At 46.6% G+C, this 27178-nt stretch overlaps 1 long non-coding RNA gene across 3 annotated transcripts in view; it reads right to left on the reverse strand.

The window, feature by feature from the left end:
* Window positions 1-17705, reverse strand: part of LOC107126788 (uncharacterized) — a 28903-nt gene extending 11198 nt beyond the window's left edge. Inside the window, exons 1-4 of one of the 3 annotated variants that reach the window (XR_001483637.4) lie at window positions 17523-17705; window positions 13843-13924; window positions 13224-13364; window positions 9051-12335 (exon numbers count right to left, since the gene is read on the reverse strand). This is a non-coding gene — a long non-coding RNA (uncharacterized lncRNA). Of the gene's footprint in view, window positions 1-9050; window positions 12355-13223; window positions 13365-13842; window positions 13925-17522 lie in introns of those variants that run through there. The other 2 variants (XR_010579600.2, XR_006690634.3) reach the window with 2 other exon arrangements.
* Between the last annotated feature and the right edge of the window lie 9473 nt (window positions 17706-27178).

Below are 27178 nucleotides of genomic sequence, written 5' to 3' on the forward strand. Positions count from 1 at the left end.
TCATAATTTTTGTTGTGGTTTTTCATTTTGAGTTTTAAAAATATCACATCAAAATTGCTTCGGTCTATGGAAGAGGGTTTCGGGGAGAAGGAAACCTGCATAAGGGCCTTGAGGGGGGATTATGAGCTTGAAATCATTTTGGGGGAGGGAGCTCCAGGCAGAGGGAACAGTCAGGGAAACCCCTGAGGCAGGAGTATGCTCTGGGCAGTGGAGGAGCAGCAAGAAGCCCAGACTGGCTGGAGAGGAGTGAGCCGAGGGACACAGTGTAAGACTAGGCAGGGGTGGAGGGATACAGGTGAGGGTGACAGGTGGCTGGACCAGGTAAAGCTCTACAGGCCAGGGAAGGGAGTGTGGATTCCATTGTGAGTGTGAGGGAAGCCACTGGTTGGTTTTGAGTTGGTGAAATTATGCAATCTAGTTTCAGTTTGCAAAGCTCACTGGCTGCCCTGAGTAGGTGTGGACAAACAGGAGGCAGGCAGGCTTGCTGAGGGATAGTGCCAGGCAAGGAGGTGAGAAACCATGGGGGGTGGGCTTGTACCAGGGTGGTGGTGATGGCAATGGACTTGGAGAGAGCTGTCAGCTGCCATATAGATTTTGAATGCATAGAGAGATGATCCATTCATCTATTCAGTTGGCAAGCAATTACTGGGCACTAACTATGTGCCTGGCAGTGCTAGATACTAGGAATATAGGCAAAAAAACCAGACAAGGACCCAGTCTTCATGGAGCTCACAGTCATTAAGCAAGTAATTACAGATATGCTCAGCTATGAAGGCCAAGGTGCAGGCATTTTGGCACTATCGATCTATGGCTGTTTCCGGAAATGGAATCCATCGCTCAGAGGAAGGCCCGCTGTGTCATTGGGAGATATGCCAAAGAAAATTCTGCTTCTCTCTGATGATGCGATCAACCAAGGAGTCATTCCCAGTGTCCTGCAACATGGCAGCATCCTTGGGATAAACACTTTGAAGGGGGAAACAACTGGTTTGGATGGTTGTGTTAAAAAAAGAGCCCGGGACTGGGCGTGGTGGCACACGCCTGTATTCCTAGCACTTTGGGAGGCCAAAGTGGGTGGATTGCTTGAGCTCAGGAGTTTGAGGCCAGCCTGGGCAACATGGTGAAACCCTGTTGCTACAAAAAATACAAAAATTAGCTGGGTGTGGTGGCATGCACCTGTAGTCCCAGCTACTAAGGAGGCTGAGGTGGCAGGATCGCTTGAGCCCAAGAGGTTGAGGCTGCAGTGAGCTGTGATTGTGCCACTGCACTCCAGCCTGAGTGACAGAGTGAGACCCTGTCTCAATGAAACAAAACAAAACAAAACAACCAAAAAACAAAACACACACACACACAAACAAAAACCAGGACTCTCCACCCATCAGCTCCTCTCCCTCTCTGGTCTGTAGAGGAAATCTGGAGGCCTGCAGGGAAGCTGGAAGAGGCCCATTAGTTTCCACCAAGCCCCGTTCCCTCAGCTGTCTTCGGCCGCAGCCAGCTCCTCTGCAACCGATGATGAGTCATGGCAGGGGGCTGATTTGGAAGAAACGAGGCCAGGAGACCCCTCAGCTCTTGCACAGGAGACACCCCATTAATCTTTAACAAACATGAAGTTCCATGAGGCCGGGCCCTCAACTAATGAGGCCTGGTTTCCCAGGGACGCCCCCGGGGAAGAGGAATTAACCACCAGAGGTACCACAAGCAGGGAGTGGATCTTCTGAATGAGGGCGGGTTTTTCCCTAGACTTGCTCATCAGGGGCCACCCTGACAGTTCCTCCATAGACTCAGGCCATACATACCACTGTTCTCTGAATATGCTTCTCTATAGACACTTCCTTTTAAAAACAGCCTTACGGAGGTGTGATTGACACGGAATAAATCGCGCTTATTTAACGTGTACAGCTGAGTAAGTTTTGATATATTATACAACCACGAAGCCATTGTCACAATCAAGGCAACAAACATATCCGTCACCTGCAAAAGTTTATTCTTTGTAATTCCTCCCTCTCATTCCTCTCTTCCATCCCCAGGCAACCACTGATCTGCTTTTTGTCACTACAGATGAGTTTGTGCATTTTCTAAGGTTTTATGTAAAAGGAATCATACTCCTTTTCTTTTTTTTTGGTCTGTCTTCTTTGCCTCAGCATAATGCTTTGGAGAATCATCAATGTTCATCATTGTTCATCCCATCAATAGTTCGTTTATTTTTATTTATTTTTAATTTATTTAAAATTTTATTATTATTGCTTAGAGATGGTCTTACTCTGTTGCCCAAGCTGAAGTACGGTGGTGCAACCACAGCTCACTGTAGCCTCCAATTCCTGGTCTCAAGCAATCATCCTGCCTCAGCCTCCTGAATAGCTGGGACTACAGGAGCACCCCATCTCGCCCAGCTAATTAAAAAAACAATTGTGTAGAGATGGGGTCTCACTATGTTGCCCAGGCTGATCTCAAACTCCTGCCCTCAAGTGATCCTGCTGCCTCAGCCTTCCAAAGTGCTGGGATTATGGGCATGAGTCACCACGCCTGGCCCATTCCTTTTTATGGAGGAGTAGTATTTTGTTGTATGGATATACCACCAGTTTGTTTATTGATTTCTGTGTATCCATCAGGACATTTGTACATTCATTCTCCTTTTGAAAAAATAAATGTATAATTTTAGAATAGTTTTAGACTTAGAAAGATTGTGAAGACAGTACAGAGACTTCCTATATAACCCCACTCAGTTTCCCTTGTTATTAACATCTTAAATGGTTCATTTGTCACAATTAATGAAACAATGTTGAAACACTGTCATCATTAACTAAAGTCCGTACTTCACTGAGATTGCCCCAGTTTTTACCCAATGTTCTTTTTCTGTCCCAGCATCCATCCAGGATCCCACGTTACATTTAGTTCTCACGTCTCCTGAGGCTCCTCTTGGCTGTGACAGTTTCTCAGGCTTTCCTTATTTTTGATGGCCTTGACAGTTTTGAAAAGTACTGCTCAGGTATCTGGTAGAATGTCCCTCAATTAGGGTTTGTCTGATGTTTTTCTAATGACTAGCCCAGGGCTATGGGCTTTAATGAGGAAGACCACAGAGCTGGATTGCCATTCTCATTACATCATATCAAGGGTATGTCCACTATCATCATGACATGCCATTGTTGGCACTAACCTTGATCACCTTCCTGAGGTTGTGTTTGTCAGGTTTCTCCACTCTAAAGTTACTCTTTTGCCACTCTTTCCATACAGTATTCTTCAAAAAGAAGTCACTATGTGCAGGCTACTCTTAAGAAGCAGGGAATTGGCTAGGCATAGTGGCTAGAATCTGTAATCCCAGCACTTTGGGAGGCTGAGGCAAGAGAATCTTTTGAGCCCAGAAGTTTAAGACCAGCCTGGACAATACAGTGAAACCCCATGTCTAAAAAAAAACTAAAAAAATCAACTGGGCATGGTGCTGTGCACCTGTAGTTCCAGCTCCTCTGGAGGCTGAGGCAGGAGGATCGCTTGAGCCTGGGAGGTTGAGGCTGCCAAGAGCTAAGATCACACCACTGAACTCTAGCCCGGGCAGCAAAGCAAGACCCTGTGTCAGGAAAAAAAAAAAAAAAAGAAAGAAGCAAGGAGTTATGCTTCACTTCCCTGAGGGCTGAGTATCTACATAAATTATTTGGAATTTTTCTGCATGGCGATTTGCCTTTTCTCACCCATTAATTTATTATTCAATCAGTTATTTGTTTATGTCAGTATGAACTCATGGATATTTATTTTATACTTTGGGTCATAATTCTACTCTATTAATTTTGTTGCTCAAATTGTTTCAGGTTTGGCCATTGGAAGCTCTTTCAGTTGGATACTGTATCACATTGACATGGTCTCATTATTCTTTCTCTCTGTGTGTGTGTGTGTGTGTGTGTCTGTGTCTGTGTTTGAGCACTTTATTACTTGCTGGCATGACAAGATGCTCCAAGCTCATTTTGTATATTTCCTTCCCCAACTCCAGAATGAGCCATTTCTCCAAGGAATCCTGGTTCCTTTTCTTGGAATAGTACTAAGCCAAGATCTGGGCACTAAACTGTGCTCGTTGCTTCTGGGATGTTGTGTCAAGGCCCTGTTGGCTGACAGAGCAACGAAATGTAGGCATGCATACATCTCTCTCTCTCTCTCTCTTTTTTTTTTTTTTCTGAGACGGGGTCTTACTCTGTGGATGACGCTAGAGTCTAGTGGTGTGATCATAGCTCATTGCAACCTCAACCTTCTGGGCTTAAGTGATCCTCCTACCTCAGACTCCTGAGCAGCTGGGACTACAGGCATGCATCACGAGGTTTATAATAATCTACTTGGCTAATTTTTAAATTATTTTAGAGATGGGATCTTACCGTGTTTCCCAGACTGGTCTTGAACTCCCAGGCTCAAGTGATCCTTCTGCGTTGGCCTCCCAAAGTGCTGGGATTACAGGCATGAGCCACTGTGGCAGTGTCTCTCTCTATTTTTATATGTATCTATCAGTATCTATATTAAGCTGAACAAGAGTTCACACTGATGTCACCAATGCTGATGTATAATACTTGGATCATTTAGCTTCCTCCCCTTGCTTATCTGAAACTTTTCACTCCGACAATGAGAATTCTGGCTCCCACCATCTGTCTTCCATTTGCTTAATTGTTTAATTCCAGTATACATGTATAGTGGTTTCAGAATTGTTAACCCGTATGCTTGTGGGAAACAAGCTTATCAACTAGAATACTGTGCTTGCATACAGTTCCTTTTGCCTTTAGTTGTTTTTTTTTTTCCAGACAGGATCTCACTCCGTCACCCGGGCTGGAGTACAGGCATGATCATGGCTCACTGCAGTCTTGAGCTCCCCAGGCTCAAGTGATCCTCCCACCTCAGCCTCCTGAGTACAGCCTCCTGAGTCTACAGGTGAGCGTCACCATGCCTGGCTAATTTTTCTATTTTTGTAGAGACAGTGTCTCATTATGTTGCCCAGTCTGGTCTCAAACTTCGGGGCTCAAGTAGTCCACCCATCTCAGCTTCCCAAAGTACTGGGATTACAGGCCTGAGCCACTGTGCCTGGCCCCATTTTGAGTTAACTTTTGTGAATCATATAAGGTCTGTGTCTTTCCTCTTCTTATTATTGATTCATGTATTTATTTTTAGCATTTGGATGTTCAATTGTTCTAGCATTATTTGTTGAAACAAATGATCTCTTCTTCATTGAATTGCCTGTACCATTGTAGAAAATCATTTGACTGTGTGTGTGTACAATCTACTTTCTTTAGAATTTAAATTTACTTTCAGAAGAAACTTTACAAACTTACCAGCATCTCTTGCCATAAATATAAGATTTTGAAAATAAAATAGAAATGGATATTATGGTTAAATACTCTGCTGTCTGCCATGATTTTGGGGCTGGGGCTGGCAGCATCATCACTGAGGGGAGGTGAGTGTGTGTGTTAGAGAGGTGTTCATGTGCGTCCGCTATCTCGTCCAACAATTCAACTCCTGGGTAGATATCCAAGAGAAATGAATGCTTATTTGCTTAAAACATGTACAAAAATATTTATAGTAGCCCAAATTCCACTAACAGGGGGATAAAACAACAAATTGTTGATGGAATGCTATATAATTATAATATTATGTATAAATAAGTATATATTACATATTACAGTATTATTGTATAATATAGTTATTACTGCATACTATATATGGTTTGACTGTGTCCCCACCCAAATCTCATTTTGAATTGTAGCTTCCTTAATTCCCATGTGTTGTTGGAGGGACCTGGTGAGAGGTAATTGAATCATGGGGGCAGTTCCCCCATGCTGTTCTCAGGGTAGTGGAAAAGTCTCACGAGATCTGATGGTTTTATAAGGGGAAATCCCTTTCACTTGGTTCTCATCCTTTTCTCTTGTCTGCCACCATGCGAGACGTGACTTTCACTTTCTGTGTGATGATTGTGAGGCCTCCCCAGCCACATGGAATTGTGAGTCCACTAAACCTTTTTCTTTTGCAAATTGAGTTTATCAGCAGTGTGAAAACAGACTAATACAATATATATAATGTATATATTACACTACAATATATACTATACTATATAGCATAACTTATAGCATATTGTATAATACCTATTATACTACAGTAAATATGTAGTAGTAATATAATATATAGTAATAAAAATGAATAAACTACTGATGCATATTGTATTAGGCTAGTCTTGCATTGCTATAAATAAATACCAGAAACTGGATAATTTATAAAGAAAAGAGGTTTAATTAACTCGTGGTTCTGCAGGTTGTACAGGAAGCACAGTGCTGGCATCTGCTTGACTTCTAGGGAGGCCTCAGGAAGTTTACAGTCATGGCAGAAGGTGAGCAGTGAGCAGGCACGTCACATGGTGAAAGGAGGAGCAAGCGAGGGTGGGTCACTTTGAAATGACCAGAGGTAGTGATAACTCACTATCAGGAAGACAGCACCAAGCCATGAGAGATCCACACCCATGATCCAAACACATTCTACCGGGCCCCAGCTCCAGCATGGGGGACTACAATTCAAATTGAGATGGGGGGGGGGGGGAAATAACCCAAACTATATCACATACAAAATGGATTAATCTCAAAAACATTATACAAAGCTGAAGAAGCCAGAAACAGGAGTTCACCATGTATAATTCAATTTCAGTGAAGTTTTAGAACCAAAAAAACCAAGTCTACATTGATTGCCATTGGAACTGCACCTGGCAAGGCAGAACTTGAGACAGGAATGTGGCAGGCTGCTGGGTGGAGGTGGGATAGAGGGTGATGTAATAATAACAAGGGGGAACATTTACTGAGTGTGAACTCTGTGCCAGCCACTGTTTTTTAAGACCTTGTATGTATTAATTCATTTAATCTTCCCAGTAACTTCATGAGTGAGTACTGTCACTATCCGCATTTTACAGTGAAGGAAGCTGAGGCACTAGGAGGTCAGGCCACTTTCCCAAGGTCACACAGTGAAGTCAAGAAGAAGTAGGATTCACACATGGCCTATCAAGTTCCTGCATTTTTCCACTCATTGTGCTGCTTCTTGAAGAAGCAAAAGAGAGACTGTTGGGGTTTAGTGGCAGAAGATGGAGTTTTGGAGTCAACAAGCTCATTGGAGTCCTGACTGGGCCTCTTGCTACCTGTGTGATCTTACGCAAGCCTCTTAACTCAATTCCTCATGTGAACAATGGTGCTACCAGTCACTCCTACTATGTTGGATTTGGGGATGACACCCAGCATGTAGCCACAGCCCAAGGAATGGTAGTAAGAAAACAAATCATCTACATTTCTATAGCTATGCTGGGATTGCTTTTGGAGTTATAACTAGTGAGATTACTTCTCATTTTGTGGATGTGGAAACAGAGGCTCTGAGATGAGAAGGACTTTCCCAATTTCATCTGGCTGAAATTCACAGCTTCTGGCTCCTAGTGCAGTCTAGCACATCTCCAAGGGAAGTGTAGAAAACAGTGAGCCAGGAGGGGCTGCAGAGAATTCTCCCATGTCACTAATGTACCCTCTAAGATTTTCTAACAGGACAGCACAATAGAAACAGTAGCCATAGAATGAGGTAGGAGAGATGATGTCAGATGAATAAGAGGGGATATGGAGAGGTGTCTTTCATTCTTTGTTCACTTATTTATTCATTCCTATTTATTGGGTGCCACTGTCCAGGCATCAAGCCATAGACTGAGGAGGTAGTAATCCCTACCATCATGGAGCTTATGGTTTCGAGAGGGAAGTTACTCGAGCAATTATACAAGTAAATGTGAAATTCTAGCTGTGGCAAAGTGTCACAGAGGTGAGAAACACGATGTCATGCGCATCAAAAATAGGAGGGTTTGACTTGGTCGAGGAGATCAGGGACGGTTTCTTTGGGAAGGCAATACTTGAGCTAAAATCTGAGGGAAGAGTAAACCTGTGGAGTAGTCATCAGGATTGTTCATAAATATTTGATTCCTTCTCTTCGTCCAAGGACATGCATGGTAGGGTTGCACTTTCCTGCCCCATTGAACCCAAGAATGGTCATTGCTTCAACCAGTGAAATGTGAACAGAAGCAATGGCTCACTTCCAGGCAAAAGACCTCAGAGACAGTACACATTTTGCAATATTCTCTTTTTCCTCTATCATAGTTGCTAGCAATGTTTCAGATAGTGCTTGCCCAGGGGCCTGGATCCCAGAGTGCAAATGAGAGTAAAAATGCAGGGCAGAATGCCCTGCTAAACCATGACAAACATGGAAAGCGTACAACTAAAGGATGCAGTGATGAGTTTGCCATTCATTCAGCAAGTATTTAGAATGCCTACTGTGTCCCAGATACCAAGTCTAGCAGACTCATCCTAGATGGAATGACGAAGGGGCGGGTGGTATCTGAGCTAGGCTCTGAACAAGACATAGGATGTCAACTGCTTTAGAAGAAAGGCACTGGGGAAGGCATTTCAGGCAGGATAAATATCACTTGCAAAAGCGCAGGTATATGAAAACTATCAGCTTGTTGGAGAGACAGCTGGAGGAGTGCAAACTGAAGACAGAAAAGCAGGTGGGGCAAGGCCTTGAATGCCAAGCTAAAGAACTGGAGGCCTTTCATCTGAGAGCCATAGGGAGTCACTGAAAAAGTTTGAGCTGAGGACAGTCATCAGAGAAGCTGTTCTTGAGGAACTGGCTAGGACGCAATGCCCTATGATGGCAAGGGTCAGAGAGTACATATGGGAGCACATTTCAGGTTGGAGAACTGTTTGAAAACTGATTCTTATAAATTGCTCGGAGGAGAGAAATGTCCTAGAGGGCTGTGATCATTGACTTAAAATGTTCAAAAATCTCCAAGTGGGTGGGTGAGTGAGTGGGAATCATGGGTAGTCTAAGAGAGCAAAAGTGGGTTCAAAGATAGTGATGGCTGGAAGGTAGATTTGTTCCAGCAAGCCAAACTTCCTGACGATGATAGCAACTATATTCATTTTCTTTTGCTGGCCTAACAAATTACCATAAACGTAGCGGCGTAAAATGACACAAATAGATTTTCTCATAGTTCTGTAGGTCATAGTTCAGATGACCTTGGCAGGTCCCCTGCTTAGGGTTTCAAAAAGCCAGAATCAAGGTGTCATCAGTGCTGCATTCCTTCCTGGAGGCTCTAGAGGGGAATCCATTAATGTAGTTGGACAAATGCAGTTCCTTGCCATTGTAGGAGTGAGGTCCTCATTTCCTTGGTGGCTGTCCACTGAGGGATTGTATTTGCTCTTAGAGGTTGCTCACATTCCTTCCCATGCTTTCCATGTGCTCCCCACATCCCCTCCACCGCAAAAGCAGATGGCATTTTTCTCATGCTTCACCATGCTCAGGCAGGTGGAGACAAATTTGATTTCTTTTTTTGCCACATCTCCCTGACTCTAGCTAGAGAAAGTTCTCTGCTCTTAATTTGTCATATAATTAGATTATATCTACCATCTGAGTAATCCAGAATAATCTCCCTTTCTTAAGGGCGAAACTTTAATTATATCTGCAAAATTCCTTTTGCCATGTATTTACAGGTTCTGGAGAATAAGATGGGGGCATGATAGAATTTACTACAGCAACACAATAGGCTGCTTCAGGTTGGTAGTGAGCTCCCATTTCTGGATGGCAATAAGTATTCATTCATTCACCAAACATTCACTGGACACTTACTCTTTTTAATGTCATTCTGCTTAAATTCCATTGTGTATGTTATTAATATGGCTTCACCAACTTTGTTTTTGTTAGTATTTGCCTTGTACTTCACTTAACCCCTTTAGTTGTACACGTTCCGTCATTTCTTTAAACAACATATAGCTAATTTTGTATTTTATCTGACTTGAGAATCTCAATCTTTTAATGGATACATTTAGACCATTTACATTTATTGTAAGTTATGTGGTTATAATTATTTCTGTCATTTTATTTCTTATTTTCTGATTACTACACTTTATTATACTGTGGTATATGTGTGTGTGTTTCTGATTACTATACTTTTTATTTTCTCTTCCCCTTTTCCCTTCTCTGCTTTCTGTTGAATTGATTGAGATCACTGTTCCTTTTACTGCTTTGGAAATTATATATTGTATTTTTTTTCCTTCTAGTGATTCTACAATAAAAAAATTCTTATTTGCTTGTGCTTATTTAACACCTATTCAGTGCCAGCCTAGTTGTAGTTATGCCTTCAGTTGGCAATTCCCTTTTGAGATTGTTGGAGAAGGAACTGCTACCTTTGGAAGAAAGAAAGAATGAGCTCTAGAGTCCTCTTGGCTTTAACATCTTAGGATTTTAAAAATCTGTAATTCTAAGATTTTAAAATTCAGTAATTCTCACACTCTCTACATTTTATTCTAATATTCTATTAGTTTAATATTCTAAAATTCTGTGGTTCCCTGTTCTTAACATAATTCTGAAATTTCAAGGACGTGAGACACCCTATATCTAGTACTTACAAAATTAATTAGTTTACTATTTTAGAATTTTTTAATTCTAAAGATTTACTTAGGTTTTAATTAAATTAGTAGTTCAAAATTACCTAGTTAAAACTAAGGTTTTAAAATTTTCTCTTTAAAACTGAAGGTTAAAAGGAGTTTCATTTTTAAAGCTTTCTCTAGTTCTAAAATTCTGTGGTTCTAAGTTTCCTATAAAGCTAGAATTTTAGAGTTTATTGGTCTAATATTTTAGATACGGAGTCTCACTCTGCCACACAGGATGGAAAGCAGTGGCATGATCTCTGTTCACTGCGACCTCTGCCTCCCTGGTTCAAACGATTCTCCTGCCTCAGTCTCCCGAGTAGCTGGGACTACAGGCATGTGCCACCACGCCCAGCTATTTTTTGTATTTTTAGTAGAGACGGGTTTTCACCATGATGGCCAGGATTGTCTCTATCTCTTGACCTCGTGATCTGCCCGCCTTTGCCGCCCAGAGTGCTGGGATTACAGGGGTGAGCCACCATGCCTGGCTGAATTCTATAATTTTAGATGTTATTGTTGAGTCTTCTAAAATAATATGGTTCTAAATGTCTCTTGAGCTAGTTTTTAAAATTCTCTTGCTCCAAGAGTCTAAGATTCAATCTTAGGTCTCTTGCAGAATCTGCGTCTGGTATCTGTCTAGGTCTCTTGCAGAATCTTGCAGAATCTCTGAGGAAGCTGAAGCCAATCAGTCTACCTTCCTCACACTTGATCCCAGTGCAACCAGCTTTGTCCCAGGTTCTCCTGGGGCTGACTAGTCCAGCTCTGGATTAAAGCCAGGCTCTGGCACCTGGCCCTGGAATAGTGTTTGAAGATCAGCAGTTTCATGTGGCTCCATCACAGGCCAGGTCTCCCTAAATGCAGTGAGGCCTGGTTCCCCTGGACCCATGAGCCCTCAGTATCATGGAGGTACTGAGCAATTTAATGAAGTGGCCAACATCTGGTTGATGATGGGTCCTTTACAGAGTATGACACAGGACCAATAAGTTGTGCTGAGAGTTGCTTAGATGGCAGGTTCTTGTACCTGTGTAGATGGAGATATGACATGTTTCTTCCACAGCCTTTCCACCTTTCCTATTTTGAAATACTGCCTGGAGCCAGTCCTTGCTAAAGGCCAATTTTCTTCTCCATCTACCTACAATTTATGGTCCTTCCAGATTGCTATCTTTGCTAGGTAATAGAGATGAGTGAACAAGGTAGGTGATCATCTTGGAGCAAATAGAGAAGTCAAAGCAATTTCTTCTCATCCTACCAGTTTCTTCCTTCACATTCCTTACATCTCTTGGAGAAAGCATATCAGGCAGGAGTTTTTCAGTTGCAAAATCAGGAACCCCACTCTATCAGTTAGAATTATACTTCCTTGAAATGCAAATACAGTAGCTTAAATAAGCAAAGTGTTTATTTTTTGTAAGTATTAAGAAATCCAAAGATAGGCATTGCATTTGTAATTCAGGCAGGAAAAAGGCAAAAGGGCGAAGAGCTTTCTTTTAGGGTCTTGTCTTTTTATTTGAGAATGACATTTCTCCCAAGGAGTCATTACCCAGAACTGGGTCACATGGCCCCTTAGAGGTACAAAAAGTACAAACAAGTGTTTCAGACAGCTGCATTGCTATACGAAATGCCAATAGCATTGGAAAGGGAAAATGAATTCTGATAGGTGACCAGCAGCATCTGCCACACCAATTAAAACTTATGTAACTGGAAAACAACTCTGGGTATATGCAGGCTTCAGGCATAGCTGGATCCAGGGGTTCAATGTTGCTAGATATAGTGGTTACTCTTTGTGGCTCCATTCTTGGTGGCAAAATGGCTCACAGGCTGGGTATGAACCCAGTACTATAATCCCAGCACTTCGGGAGGCCAAGGCTGGAGGATCACTTGAGCCTAGAAGTTCAAGACCAGCCTGGGTAACATAGGGAGACCCCATCTTTGTTTTAAAATAAAATAGAACAACAACAACAAACAATAACAACAAAAATGGCTACCAGAAGCTGCAAACTGACATTACATTAGTTTAGCAATCCCAGGAATTGAGAACACTCTTTTTTTTTCTCTCTCTCTCTCTCTGATAGTTCCAGCAAAAAGTCTAGACTTGTCTCATTGTCCTGGCTTGGATCACATGTCCATCCCTGGATAATCCATTATGCCTGGGGACAGAGCTTGTGGTAGAAAATATACTCTGATTGGCCACGGTTGGGCAATGTCTCTCCCTTGGAGCTTCAGGGTAGGGTCAGCCTCACTGAAAACATAAGGACTGAGACCAGGTGAGGACCAGGCACCACAAAGGAGAAGGGATATTGGGCAGGTAAAAGTCACTAGTTCCCACTCGGGCATGTTCATGTGCTTTCTTCATTACACCAAGTCAGCATCAACAGAGGATCAGCCAAGTTATTGGACCTTGAGTCACAAGTCACAAGGTTTGGGTTTCATTCATTCATTCATTCATTCATTCATTCATTCATTCATTCACCCATTCATTCATGTATCAAATAGTCCTTACATTTCCTGTGTGATTCAAGCTGGCCACACTCCTTTCCAATGGCTTCAGTGTCCCTTCTGGCATAGGAGTAGATATTCCCATAAAATCCCATAATTTTTAAAAGTGTGAACCCCAGCTCAGACACTTTTGTTTCATTCCAGGTTCTGCCACCTCTTTGACCTTGGCCAAGTCACTCCCCCATTTGGATCTAAGTTTTCCCAATGTCCATAATTCCACCTACTTATTGGTTGTTGTGAAGAGGGTGAATGAGATCATGAATATGACGCACGTACCTGGGTCCTGGGCTATAGTTAGCATTTCCTATCTGGTGGCTATCATCATCATCAGCAGCAGCAGCAGCAGCAGCAGCAGCATCAGCAGCATCAGCAGCAGCATCAACATTGTTACCTGTCTCAGGACCCTGGCCAGGAATACTTTCATAGAATTGCAAAGCATCTCAATCAAAAACAAACCACCAAACACCAAAGTTCAGTACCCCCTGTCTACCCCTTGTCCTTCGCCAATCACCCCCTTTTACGTTTTTCCTGGGCCAAGAAAAGAGTCTCCCTGTCCTAGGAGCTCTGGGGACGGTACGCTGACCCCTTCTTTAAATTCATCTCCCTCAGTATTCCAGGCCCGTCCCTGTTGGAAAAAATGACTCTCACAAAAGATCCCTCAGCAGCAATTATCTAAATGGGAGGCTGCGAGGGGGAGAACCATTTAGAATCCACTTCATTGCAGGATTAGCTAATTAATTAACGGTTTCACTGACAACTCGTTGGAGAAGTGTATGTTAAACAGGAGCACAGTGGGGCGTGATTTATAGACTCTGACACCCCCCCACCATCCCTGGCCTCTCCACCCGGGCTCCCTCCTTCCCATCCACCCCACAGCCCCTACCCTTCTGCTCACCCCCAGAGCAGGGAAACCTGTGGGGACCCTCTTACAAGCTCCCTCTGGAGTTCCAGGTCTCGGCTGCTGGCCGAGGGGGACCCTGTGGAGATGACAGAAGGGCAACTGACGAGGGGGTAGGCTGGGGAGACAGGAGACAATGAAGAGATAACAAGAGGGCTGAGGCCCCAGGGGTGGCTGCATCTGCCCCTTGCCCCCAGCCCAGAGCCCCTCCATCTGTACCCATCCCGGCACGTGGGGCCCTGTAGGCACCTGCTGGCCGCTGCTGTTTCCTTGCTCCTAGAGTTCAGGGCTTTCCAGAGCCCCACTCACTCTCTGCTTGGAAGAGACAGCACTGTTCGGGGAGCCCAGAGACTTGGCTTTGCCTTTCTTTTGGGAAGGGGGTTTTCAGAAGACGTAAACTAGACTAGGAACTAACGGCAGGATGTCAAAACAGGGCGAGGAAAAGGAGAAGCCAGAAGTGAGGACGATGGACAAGAAGCCAGTGGGAACATCCTGGACGAGGGTTTCTCAAAACACACCCCATGGGCCACCTGCATCAACATCAATGCGGTGGCACATGAAACACACAAATGTCTGACCCAGACAGATTTCATAGCAGCCCAATATCAAACCCTGGTATGAGGGCTGGGTATCTGACTTTTAACACCCTGATTCTGAATGCCATGGATGTTTAGGAGCCTGACTTAGGGCCAGGTGCGGTGGCTCACACCTATAATCTCAGCGCTTTGGGAGGCCGAGGTGGGTGGATCACTTGAGGCCAGGAGTTCGAGACCAGCCTGGCCAACATGGTGAAACCCTGTCTCTATTGGGGAAAAAAAAAAATAGCAAAAGAAATCAGCCAGGTGTGGCAAAGTGTGCCAGTAATCCCAGCTACTTGGGAGGCTGAGGCAGGAGAATCAGTTGAACCCAGGAGGCGAAGGTTGCAGTGAGCTGAGATCACAACATTGCACTCCAGCCTGGGGGCCAACAGAGTAAGACTCCATCCCAAAAAAAAAAAAAAAAAAAAAAAAAAAGCCTGACTTAGAAGCTTGCTAAAGGAAAACAACAAATTTGCTGTATACTGAGAGCCCACAGCAAGGCAGAGCCTGCATTCCAGCTTTGGATCCTTTCTGCTACCAACGAAGTTCTAATTTCAGCTTCAGGGGAGCTGGGGGGAATATGGGAGCCCCGAGGCTGCAAACAAAACGTTCTTAATGTAGACAAGTATTTTTCTGGGGAGAGGGTCTGGAGCTTACATAATGCTTAAAGGGGAACATAACCCCAGATAAGGTTAAGCATCTTCCAGTTAGCTTCTCTGAGCTTCAATTTCTTTGGCTGCGATTCTAGAAGAATCACCTCCATCTCACACACCATGGGGGAATGTGAGCAAAAACACCAGCAGAGATATACATGCTCTCCGACGCAAGGCATGAGGTGCCTCAAAAGGGATCCTCTCACCCTATCCTTGGAAGATCCCATTTCTCAGTTATTAGGGGTTTGGTCAGCAGTACCTGAGAGAGGAAAAGGAGGAGGGAACCTGGGCTGAGTCATGTCACCTGGGGAAATTCTCCAAGGAGGAATGCATCACAGGGGAATGAATGGGAATCACCTTGCTAGGGACTCCCAGGGACAAGGGTGGATGGGAGAAAAGGGGCCACACCTGCCAGAGCCCAGCATCGAGGCATCTGGAAGGGAAGGAAAGGAATTCATGGTGCCCTATGCATCTCCATTTTATAGATGTGTAAACAGAGGCATTACGAGATTAAGTGATAAAGCCAGTAAATAATGGAGTTCCATAAATGTTTGATATATTATAAACATTCAGCGAATGCTTGAATATCATAAAATATATATCAGAAGATTAGAATAGTTTCTGGCACATAGTAAGGGCTCAGTAAATGTTATTATTATGCATCATGTTTACCTATATGCATAGACCCCACTAGATGGCTGACCCATTTACTGGTCACAATGGCCTCCTAAGGTATCTAGTGTAACGTTCTCCACTGCATAGGCAGGAAACTGAGAAGGTAGGGGACTGACTCTCTTCTAAGGTCGCACAGCCTAACCTTGGTGGAGCCTGTCTGAGTGTTTCTCTCTATGTGAAAGGACAGGTTAGGGGTCCCAGCCTGGCCTCATTGGGTACCCCAGAACCCATAGACCAGAACTGTGCTGCCAGGGCTGACATTGTGTGACCTTGAGGCCAGCTTCTCTCCGTGTCATCTGTGAGACCCCTTCCAGTCCTCTGGTTTTGAGCTTTTTTTTTTTTTTTTTTTTTTTTTTTTGGAGACGGAGTCTTGCTCTGTAGCCCAGGCTGGAGTACAATGGTGCCATCTTGGCTCACTGAAACCTCCGCCTCCCGGGTTCAAGCGATTCTCCTGCCTCAGTCTCACGAATAGCTGGGATTACAGGCATGTGCCACCATGCCTGGCTAATTTTTGTATTTTTTAGTAGAGACGGCGTTTCACCATGTTGGCCAGGCTGGTCTCGAACTCCTGACCTCAAGTGATCCACCTGCCTCGGCCTCCCAAAGTGCTGGGATTCGAGGTATGAGCCACCGTACCCGGCAAGCATTTTATATAAATACATATATATACACACACATATATACACACATACACACACACATACCTACATGCATATTATACATATACATTCGTTTTTCTTTTTTAATATATGAGAAGGGATCTCACTATGTTTCCCAGGCTGGTCTTGAACTCCTGGGCTCAAAGTAATCCTCCTACCTCAGCCTCCCAAGTAGGGGACTACAGGTGCTTGCCATCATGCTCAGCTGTTCTGCTGTTCTTCACTTGATCTTAGCCAAAAGGCCAAGAAGCGATTTTGCTGCTGTTCTTGTTGTAGAGAAGGGGGGTCTCACTATGTTGCTCAGGCTGGTCTCAAACTCCTGGGCTCAAGCCATCCTCCCACCTCGGCCTCCCAAAGTGTTGGGATTACAGGCCTGGGCCACAGGCTTGAGCGCCCGGCGCCGGGTGCACCCTCTGGTTGTCAGGTGGGGAGGTGGAGCTCAGAGAAGTCCGGGCACTTGGCCCAGGTCACACAGCACATCAGGGCAAGCGGAGGAGAACCTTGACCTCCTGCCCTCCCCTCCTCCCCAGCTCCCACCACCCCACCCCCACCCCTTCCCCAGCTCGAGTTCAAGGACGCAGAGGACGGGAGGGGGTTAAAGCCCATTCAAACGCGCAGCGCCCCCCGCCCCCGGCTCGCCCCCCACTCCCCGCCGGCCGCCCGCATCTGGGCGCGCAGAGGAACAGATTTCGCGTTTCACACAGCGCACAATGGCCGCCCTCAAAGGCGCGCCGCCCGCATTGTTCGGCCCGGCGCCCGCGCGTCCTACCTCCGCGCGCGAATTAACCCCCGTCACCCCGCCATTGTCGCCGCGCACTTCGGGGCCGGCCACAAAGGCGCCAGAAAACCCTGCCGTGTTCGGAAGGGTGGAGGGGTGGGGGGTTGGGGGGGTGGGGGGAGGGAAGCAACAGGGACTGGAGGGAAGGGGGCACTGGAGGGATGGGGAGGGCTTGGAGGGGAGGGAGGCCACCGGGGAGAGGGGGCGGACGCAAACTGGATGGGGGAGCCTGGAGCAGGGCGTGGGGGCGCAGGCTAGGAGAGGGGGCGCTGGGAGTAGGCGGATGGGAGGGAAGAAGGGGGTGCACAGGCTGGGAGGGGTGGGGGGCTCTTACTGGCTAGAAGGGCTGTCGGGGGCGCCAGCTAGCTGCAGGGCGGAGGGGCTTGGAGGCTGCCTGTCCACCCCTCTGTCTTCGGGTCTCTGATTAGCCTCCTTTATCTGTTCTGTCTCTGGCTTCTCTGTCTCTTCCTCCGATCATCTCTCTCTGTCTTCTTTCTCTTGCTGTCTCTATCTCTGTGTCTATTTTTTCTTTACCTCTGGTTCTTCCTCGCTTTCTCTCTCTGCCTCTGATTATTTGTCTCTCTCCCTCTCTCTCTATCTCTGTATCTATTTCTTCTTCTCCTTTCTTTTTTAATTTAGGGGCTTGCACACACACGCGCGCGCACACACGCGCCTTTCACTTGCTCCTCCATGGTGGCAGAAATCAGACCCATTGTACAGATGGGGAAGCTGAGGTTCAAAAGATACACCCACCCAGGGCCACACTGTGATTAGAGGCCCTCTGACTCCTGGGCCTTTGCACCCATCTATAGGAGGATGGCCAGACCTGGTTGGTGAAATTGAAGTACCCCCCCTACCACTCAAGGTCATCACCTTCCCCAAAAACGAGGCCACAGCTGCATTTGAATCCTCTTCCAGTGCTGGCAAATTACCTTCTGCATTTAGCCTGAGTTACTCATACAGCAAAGTGCCCTCAGGCCCCAGACTCTGGGCCTGGCTGGGGAAAACGAATAATGCCCATGCCCAGGCAGTGTTTGCCATATGCCGGGCAGCATTCTAGGGAATGTTTAACTAATTTTCGTATCTACTTTAAGAGGTTACTGATGTTATCCCCATTTTTCAGATGGGAAAACTGAGGTACAGAGTGTTTAAGTAACTTGCCAAGCTTACACAAAGCTGGTGGTTTATACTGATGGCATAAACAAGGTAGATTTGGTTCTAATATGTATGTGTATATATTTATAGGGACAAATATAGATACATATGTATATGTGTGTGATATATATGTAAATATCTCTATAGATGGATATAGACATATTCGTGTGTGTGTTAGTATTGTTATTGTTATTGTAGTCACAGTTTTTAGGCTTAATCTGTTTGAAAAATGGACTGATTCTTGAGCACGTTTCTGTTCCTCTAAGGCTTTGTGATCTTTTTCCCTACAGGGGCATTGGGAATCTGGGGAATGGACCTGTAGGGCCCTGTAGACTTTGTATTTTTCCACCTCTTGATCTGATGAGCAGCTAAGAGAAACGTCTCTTCTCCATTTCCCCAACCATGCCGGCTCCAAGTGCCCCCTAGGCCAGGCCCTTGAAGAAAAAATCAAACCCTAAATTTGAAGGTCACTGAAGCTGTCCCTCCACTCCCTGTCAATTTACTAAGAGAGGGCTAGAGGAAAAGTAACCCCTTCACAACAACGTCCAGAGACGTGTGTGTGGCCCTTGGTCATGAACCAAAATGGTTCTATTATCTCATGTAATCCTTATAACAACAAGAGAAGACAGGTGCTATTAGGATTTCAAAAAACAGGTCTACTCTAAGCCCCTGACTGATGAGGATCTCTAGGTGACTTCTCTGTTCTCTGCCCTCTGCTCATGCCAGTATCAGTGAAGCATAATGGGAAGTTACCTACTGCGTCCTAATAAGTCGATTTACCAGTCTGTAAAATGGGCATAATGTTGCTGCTTCTCCCTGGGGCCTTGTGAGGATTAAATGTGGGGAAGCAGGTGCTTCAAGAAAGTGTAGTTTGGACTGTGTTCTCTCCTTCTCTCACCATCTTTCTCTGTCCTACCCCTCATCTGCTTGTTCCTCCCAGTATCACCCATCCATCCCTTCCTCCACCCCTGCCCCCCAGCTCCCCGAGTCTATATTCATAAAAATAACTAAGTTGACCAAGTGTGACCTGCAGCATCCTGGGACATTCTTCCTTTCTGGCTGGTGCCTTGGGTCTCCTGGACAGGCAGGTCCCTATGTCCCCCAGTCCCCCGTCTCGGGGACAGCTTGGTGGGACCTCAACTCACCGTCCCCTGCTCAGCTGTGGATGCCCTTCTGACTGCCCTCACCCCTCACTTGACTCTGGTCCCCCAGTGCACACAGCTGGGATGTTGGCTGGAGCCTTCTACTAGGCTGGAGCGGGGTGATGTGGAGGCGGGGGACAGCCAGCCAATGTGGCTGCACAGCGTCCTCCCCCTGGAGAGAGAAAGCCCCCAGCCAGGCCTGCTGTGGGTTAGATAAGGAGCGCAAGCCACACTGCTTGTCCTCTTTTTTGTAATCTCCTCCACCTCCACCCCTCCCCGCCACCGACTCCCCGACTTTTTTTTATGTCATCTTTATGGCTTTGGAATGATCTGGGCTGACACTGCATTCACTTAGCCAAGGGCAGGTGGGGTGGCAGGAGGCAACTTACTCCTACGTGTATATATTCGTGGGGACCGATAAGGGAGTACCCCCACCCTCTCCTCCCTAGTGGGGAAGAGAGAATGAGACTGGCTGGAGGAGAGGTTGGGGACGTGGTGACAACCAGTTCACGGCAGAAAACAGATTTTGAACACCAGAAACCCTGCAGTGGCAGAGACCAGCTCTCAGGGAGCTGTCGCCAAACCTCTGATGGGAAGAATCATTTAAGGTCGAAAGAAGCACTGATTGGCAAAGGAACTGAGTTTTTAAACTTATATGCCCTGCCCTTCCCTTCCCTTCCCTTCCATTCCCGTCTTCTTTAGATGGAGTCTGTCTATGTTGCCCAGGCTGAACTCGAACTCCTGGGCTCAAGTGATCCTCCTGCCTCGGCCTCCAGAGTAGCTCTGCCCAACTCGATGAACTGAATTTTATCTCTAAATATTCTTTTCTTCCTTCCTCCCTCCCTTGCTCCTTCCTTTCCTTCCCCCTCCCTCCCTCCCTTCCTCCCTTCCTTCCTTCCTTCCTTCCTTCCTTCCCTCCCTCCCTCTCTCCTTCCTTTCTTCCCTCCCTCCCTCTCTCCTCTCTCTCCTTCCTGCCTTCTCCCCTCCCTTCCTCCCTCCCTCCCTCCTTCCTTCCTTCCTCTTCATTCCTTCTTTCCTTCCCTTCCTCCCTTCCTTCCTTCCTCCTCTTCCTTCCTCCCCTTCCTCCCTCCTTCCTTCTTTCCCTTCTTCCTCCCTCCCATCCTCAAGCAATAGACCTTGAGTTTCAGAACATGGTTTTAGTTGTTACCTGGTTCAAGCCTGGCCTGGCTTTTGCAGGCTGTGTGACACTGGGTAAGTGGCTTCACCTGTCCGAGCCTCAGTTTCCCGATCTGTAAAATGGAGACAGTAGCAGAGCCCACTTCATTCTGTCTTATGCGAACTAGATGAAGGAATTAATGAAAGTGCTTGGCACATAGTAAGGGCGGAATCATTGCTACCTGTTATTTTCCTAAATTATTATTTATTGTGTGCATCTCATGTACCAGTGGGGCACAGAGACGAATCGCACAGCCTGTGCCCCCAAAGGTGCTCACTGACATGACAGCTCTCATAAGCAACCCCAAATTATGTTTTTAAAATAGTATTTTATGTCTGGGCAGGAATACAGATACATTCACAGCGCTCAAAAGAAAAGTGATACTGAACTTATGAAGCAGATAAATTAGGGGTGATTATTCTCATCACAAAAGGATACACTACAGGGATTCTTTAAGTGGTAAGTCCTCTAATACTGGAAGCGTGGAAGTCTTAGCTGGAGCTCTCTCTGCCCTGGCTCCCCCACAGAGCAGTTAATGGTGGTGAAATGAGAGAGCCTGGCCTGAGACAGGAACTCCGAATTTGCACCTCATCACTGACTGGTCAGGCAGCCTGCGGCAGGCAGTGTCCCCTCTCGGACTTTCAGTTTCCCCTGATGACTGGACGACTGGATGGGATCGTATCTCTGCAGTGTCCCCGTCCCCATCTGAGCCCAGATGACAGCTTCCCTACTGGACTCTCTGCTTCCACTCCTCCCCCAATCCCTTCTTCATATCACAGCTGCAGGGATCTTCTAAAAGCCCAAATCAGTTTCCCCTACATAAAGCCCTCCAGTGGCTCCCCTTACCCTCAGGACCTTACCCTTCCTTCCAGCCCAGCTCATCTCATCTGCTCCCCTTTCCACCTTGCTCCTGCACCTCCAGCCACCCCCGTGCATTCCTACCCCAGGGTCTTTGCATTTGCTGGTCCTTACTGGAACTTTGCCTCAGGCCCCTTGGCTCTTTTCTTGTTACTAAGTTTCTAGTTGAAATGTCACCATCTCAGGATCCCTCATCTAATAGACATCTAGTACTCACTGGATCATTTTTGTTTTATCTTTATTATCTTAATTGTACTTGGCACCGATATAATCATGTGTCTTTGCTTATTTAATGTCTTTCCTCTCCCAAGAATGTCAGCCAAGGACAGAGACTGGGTCTGTCTTCACTGTTGGCTTCTCAGCACCTTACCTGGGACCTGGCGCTTAGGAGGGGCTCAGCAGGTGTGTGCTGAAGTCATCATTGGACTTCGATGTTTCAATATGCTCGTTTTAGGTGTGTTTAAGTTTTGTGCAAAGGAAGGAGTGATTGGTTTCCTAACTTTTGGAAAGTAAAGATGGTGTGAATCCAGTCATATAGGAAAGTCTCCTTGATGCACCTGCGGTCAGGCTCGTGCTGTCTTGGGTCGAAAGCAAAGGAGTGGACTCAGAACCAGCCCCAAGGGGACACGTTACCTTTGGGTGCAAATAGCATAAGGATCAGGGGCTGCTCGCCACAGATACTGTGATGGAAAAGGTCACCAGCAACTGGCCTGCGTGGTTTCCACATCTTGGCCACGTGGTTCTTTAATTATTTTTATTTTCATTTATTTGTTTTGAGACAGGTTCTTTCTCTGTCACCCAGGCTGGAGTGTAGTGACTCAATCATGGCTCACTGTGGCCTCGAACTCCTAGACTCAAGTGGTCCTGCCACCTCAGCCTCCCAAGTAGATGGAACTACAGGTATGTGCCATCACACCTAGCTAAGGTTTTTTAATTTTTATTTTAAAAATTATTATTATTATTATTACTGTATCATTTGTAGAGATGAGGTTTCACCATCTTGCCAGGCTGGACTCGAACTCCTGGGCTTAAGGGATCCACCTGCCTCAGCCTCCCAAAGTGCTGGAGTTACAGGCATGAGCCACCACTCCCAGCCTTTATTTTTATTTTTTTGTAGAGACAAGTTCTCACAATGTTGCCCAGGCTTGTCTTGAACTCCTGGCCTCAAATGATCCTCCTGCTTCAGCCTCCTGAGTTGTTGGGATTACAGGCGTGAACCACCACACCCAGCCTGGCCACATGGTTCTGTGGGTGACTTTAGTCAACCAAGACAGCAGCAATGCAAAACAAAATGAAGGTGCTCAGAGAGACACATGGGACATGCTGAGGAGCCCTGGAGGAAGGGGAGAATAATTCTGCTGGGAGAGATCTGGAAGGATGAGGCTGGAGTGAGATGGAATGGTGCAATAGCAGGCAGGGGATTGGGCTTGCTGGTACCTGGTTCGGGGAGGGGAGGCTGGGTCTTTTCTTTCAGACTCCTTTTGTTTGGAATTGATTCTGATGCTCTTAAAAGATGGTTCACCTGATCCCCTTGAAATGATCATACTGAAGTACGTGCCAGAGGGGACCAATAGTTACAAGAACTTACCATGTGCTGGACCTACATAAAATATTTTACTTGTGCTGTTTGACCTAATCTTCACATTGGCTGATGCCAGCCAAGTGATTGTATCCTCGTTTCAGGGATTCGGAAACAGGCCCAGAGAGGTTGTGACTTTTCTAAGCACACACAGCAAATAAATGCTGAGACTGGAATTTGAACTCAAGTCTGCCTGGTTTTGGAGCCAGTGCTTGCTGGAGACATCAAGATGTCTCCTGAATTCAGGAAGGGAGGAAGGGTGATGCTGGGTGCTGTGAGAGCAGGGATAAGATTTAGGAGCAGAAGGTACAATGAAGAGGGGGTCATAGGTGGGGGTTCAGAGGTGGAAGGGAAGAACGTTCTGGTCCCAGAGAAGACTCCTGCCTGCCAGCTCCCAGCCCCACTCCACCCAGCCCTCTCTGCCCCTGGCCTGGAGCAGCCCCGGGTGGGGGACGTGGGGAGGAGAACTAAGCATCATGTAATTGCCCTGGCTCTTCTGTGAAATTTGTTTCGGGACACATTAGTTCCAGTGAATTTAGCCGAACAGCGGGGAGCCCTGAGAAATGATTTGCAATTAGCCGCGGCCCCCCATTGGGATGCGAGGCTTGGGCACTGAGTGGGGAATGGCCAAGGGGGTGCAGCCGCCACCCAGTGCCCGTGGAAACGCCAGCAAGCAGGCAGGAGTGGCTGAACTGGTGAGTTTCAGACCTGACATCTCTCTAAGCCTGGTGGAGGCTGACAGGGGATGAAGTAGAAACATTTGACCCCCAAACTGTCAAGGCCAAGACTTAGCCAGGCCAGGGGGGCGTTCGAAATGATCAAATCCAATTCTCCTGCTTTGCAGAGGGGGTGCAGGAGGTGGGCATTGCACATGTTCGCCTCTGTAGGGATGGCTCCTGGAGCATCTCCTTGTAATCACTGTGCCCCTCTGTGTCCCCAGCACTGTGCCGGGCATTTCTCTCATCATAAATCCTCCCCAACTCTCAGGGAAGCAGGGAGATGATGCCCATTTTGCGGGGAGGGAAATGGATGCCCAGAGAGATGAAGGGGCTCTTGCCAGGTTAGCTGGAATGTGGCAGGAGGAGGACTTGAACCCAGTTCTCTTGGACTCTCTGCATCGTTACACCTGCTTCCTATCACGGCCTCTAAGGGGAGGCAGAATGGCAGTCATTAGGGCCCTGAAGCCAGGCACACCTGGCACAAGTCCCAGCTCTGCCACTTTCTGGCCTTGTTACCTTGCACAGGTCACTTCTACTCTCCGAGACTCAGTTTCCTCATCTGAAAAATAAGAATGCGCTACCCATTCTTGTGATAGTGTATCTTCTAGGATTAAATAAGAATATAAAGTGTTATGGCAGTGGGAAGAGCTCAATCAGTAACAGCCATTACTATTACTGTCATTGATTGATTGATTAGAGACAGGGTCTCACCCTGTCACCCAATCTAGAGGACAGTGGTGCAATCATATCTCATTGCAGCCTTAAACTCCTGGGCCCAAAGGATCTTCCTGCTTCAGTCTCCTGAGTAGCCAGGACCATAGGTGTGCCCCACCATACCTGGCTGATTTTTAAAACATTATTTTGTAGAGATGGGGTCTCACTACGTTGCCCAGGCTGGTCTCTAACTCCTGGCCTCTAGTGATCCTCCTGCTTCTGCTGGGATTACAGACTGGGATTACCCCATGCCCACCCATTATTGCTATTGTTATTATTGCATCCTGATCAAGCTTAACTGTAGAGGGGAGAAGGGAGTGGAGAAAGATCCCATGTTCCCAGGAGGTGGCTGCTTGCCCACATACATAGCCTCCCCAGCTCAGTCAGTCCCCTCTGTCTTATTCATTGGGCGGGCATGGAGATGATCAAGACATAGTGCTGGCCTCACACAAATGCTTCTGGAGTGAGCTGAGCAGTTGCAGCTGTGGGCCTTCACGGCACACAGAGGTCTCGTTACTGGGTAGTTAGGGAGGGCACCTGAGGGGAGGTGACTTTGTCCCAGTATGATCCCTATTATATTGGTGGATCCCCATTGTACAACCCCAGGGGGCGCCCTTCACATTGTGTTTGATGCCAAGCAACACAGTGACTGGGATTTTGATAAAAATGGCAGACACTTGCCATATGCCAGACACTATTCTAAGCACCTTACAAATTTTATTAGCTAATTTACTCCTCACAGTAATATTACCAGATAGGCCCTATTATAATTCTACTTTTCAGTGAGGAAGAAAATAAAGCAAAGAAGGCTTTTGCGCCTTTCTTCTCCCTGGTCACACAGCAAAAGGCATTGCTGAGACTCAACCCAGGCTAGCTGGTTCTAGAACCACCCTAACCACTACACTACCCTGCCTGCTTCCCCAGGGCCCTTTTTCCCTCCTGCTGGTCACTTGCCATACTTTGTCCTCCCCATGAATAAAGGAGGCAGGACAAGAATGTCAATCTGGGCCTGGAGCGGTGGCTCTCGTCTGTAATCCCAACACTTTGGGAGGCCGAGGTAGGCGGATCACTTGAGGTCAGGAGTTTGAGACCAGCCTGACCAACATGGTGAAATCGCGTCTCTACTAAACATACAAAAATTAGCTGGGCATGGTGGTGCGCACCTGTAGTCCCAGCTACTCGAGAGGCTGAGGCAAGAGAGTCGCTTGAATCCAGGAGGTGGAGGTTGCAGTGAGCCGAGATTGTGCCTCTGCACTCCAGCCTGGGTGACAGAGCAAGACTGTCCCAAAAAAAAAAAAAAAAAAAAAAGTTTATGTGTCACTCAGTTCAAGAAGAAAGAGCTAGACAGATGAGTCTTCATGGCATGCAGAGGTCTCTGTGGGCTCGGGTGGTCAGGGAGGGCTTTTAGGAGGAGGTGGAATCATCCCTGTTATGGTGGAAGGCTTCACCCTGCACAACTCCGTGGGGCTTTCACCTCCCTCCATGGAGGCCAGAGAGGTAATCTCATCTTTCTCAGGTCTACAGATGAGGAAACTGAGGACCAATTGCCCAATGTCATGCAGCTAAAATGTAGGTTGACCAGCCCTTCTGACTTGCCTGGGGCTGTCTGGGTTTAGCACTGAAATTCCCACATCCTAGGAAATCCTTCAGTCCCTGGCAAACTGGGCTGGTTGTTCACCTCATTTGTAGGGACACGGCTGGGATTTGAACCCAAGACTGGCCGACCCCCACATCCCCTTGTCCCTCTGCACCATCCTCTGCACCATTCTTTTTGAATTCGCTCCTTCTTCCTCTTCTGAATTTATCAGCTCTGGCTCCCTTGGTCCCCTGAGAACTGCCCTGTCCCACGCCTTCTGTGGATCTCCCCAGTGCCCGGGGCTGTGCTTTCTCTCCCTCCAGTGCCTTATCTTCCCTTGTCTTCTTGTGGAAGAAGAGATAAAAGTAATTCTTATGGCCGCTTCTCCACTGGCGACGGCCGGCCCCGTCCCCCTCCTGCTGCATTTCCCTGGTCCGGCCAGATAAAGGGTTAGGCCTAAGCACATGTCATTTTCTTTGTGTGAAATCAATATTCAGCAAAGTTTATCTGCCCGACATAGCAGGAAGTGCTAATTTCATCCGCGTCAATTATTTTGATGAATGTTCATAATGCCCGGGGTGTGAGTAGAAGATAAAAGAATTACTGGAATAACGCATACGTACTCCTTGCACACACACACATGCTTGCCCACGAGTTCACACTGGGGCACACACAGACCTGACCAGGGAAGGTGTTGACTAACAGCTGCCCTGTCCTCCTCAGCTGCTGATGGTTCAAAACATCTCCGAAAGAGGGATCAGGAGAGGGGATTTGTGCGAGAGTGTTATCAGTCCGTGATTTTTAGGATAGAACAGAGGTTCTCAACTAGGGGGCGATTTTGACCCCCAGGGGACTTTTGGCAATGTCTGGAGCCATTTTTCGTTGGGGAGGGGAGATGCTACTGGCATCTGGTGGGTAGAGGCCAGGGTTGCTGCTAAACATCCTGTAATGCCCAGTATAGCCTGAAAACAAACAATTCTCTAGCCCACACTTCAGAGGTGTTGAGGCTAAGCAATTAGAATGGAGTTTTTAAAAATTTTACTTTTAGAGCATTTCTCTGTAAATGTATG

Source organism: Macaca fascicularis, chromosome 11, assembly GCF_037993035.2.
Source record: "Macaca fascicularis isolate 582-1 chromosome 11, T2T-MFA8v1.1".
NCBI classification, from domain to species: Eukaryota; Metazoa; Chordata; class Mammalia; order Primates; family Cercopithecidae; genus Macaca; species Macaca fascicularis.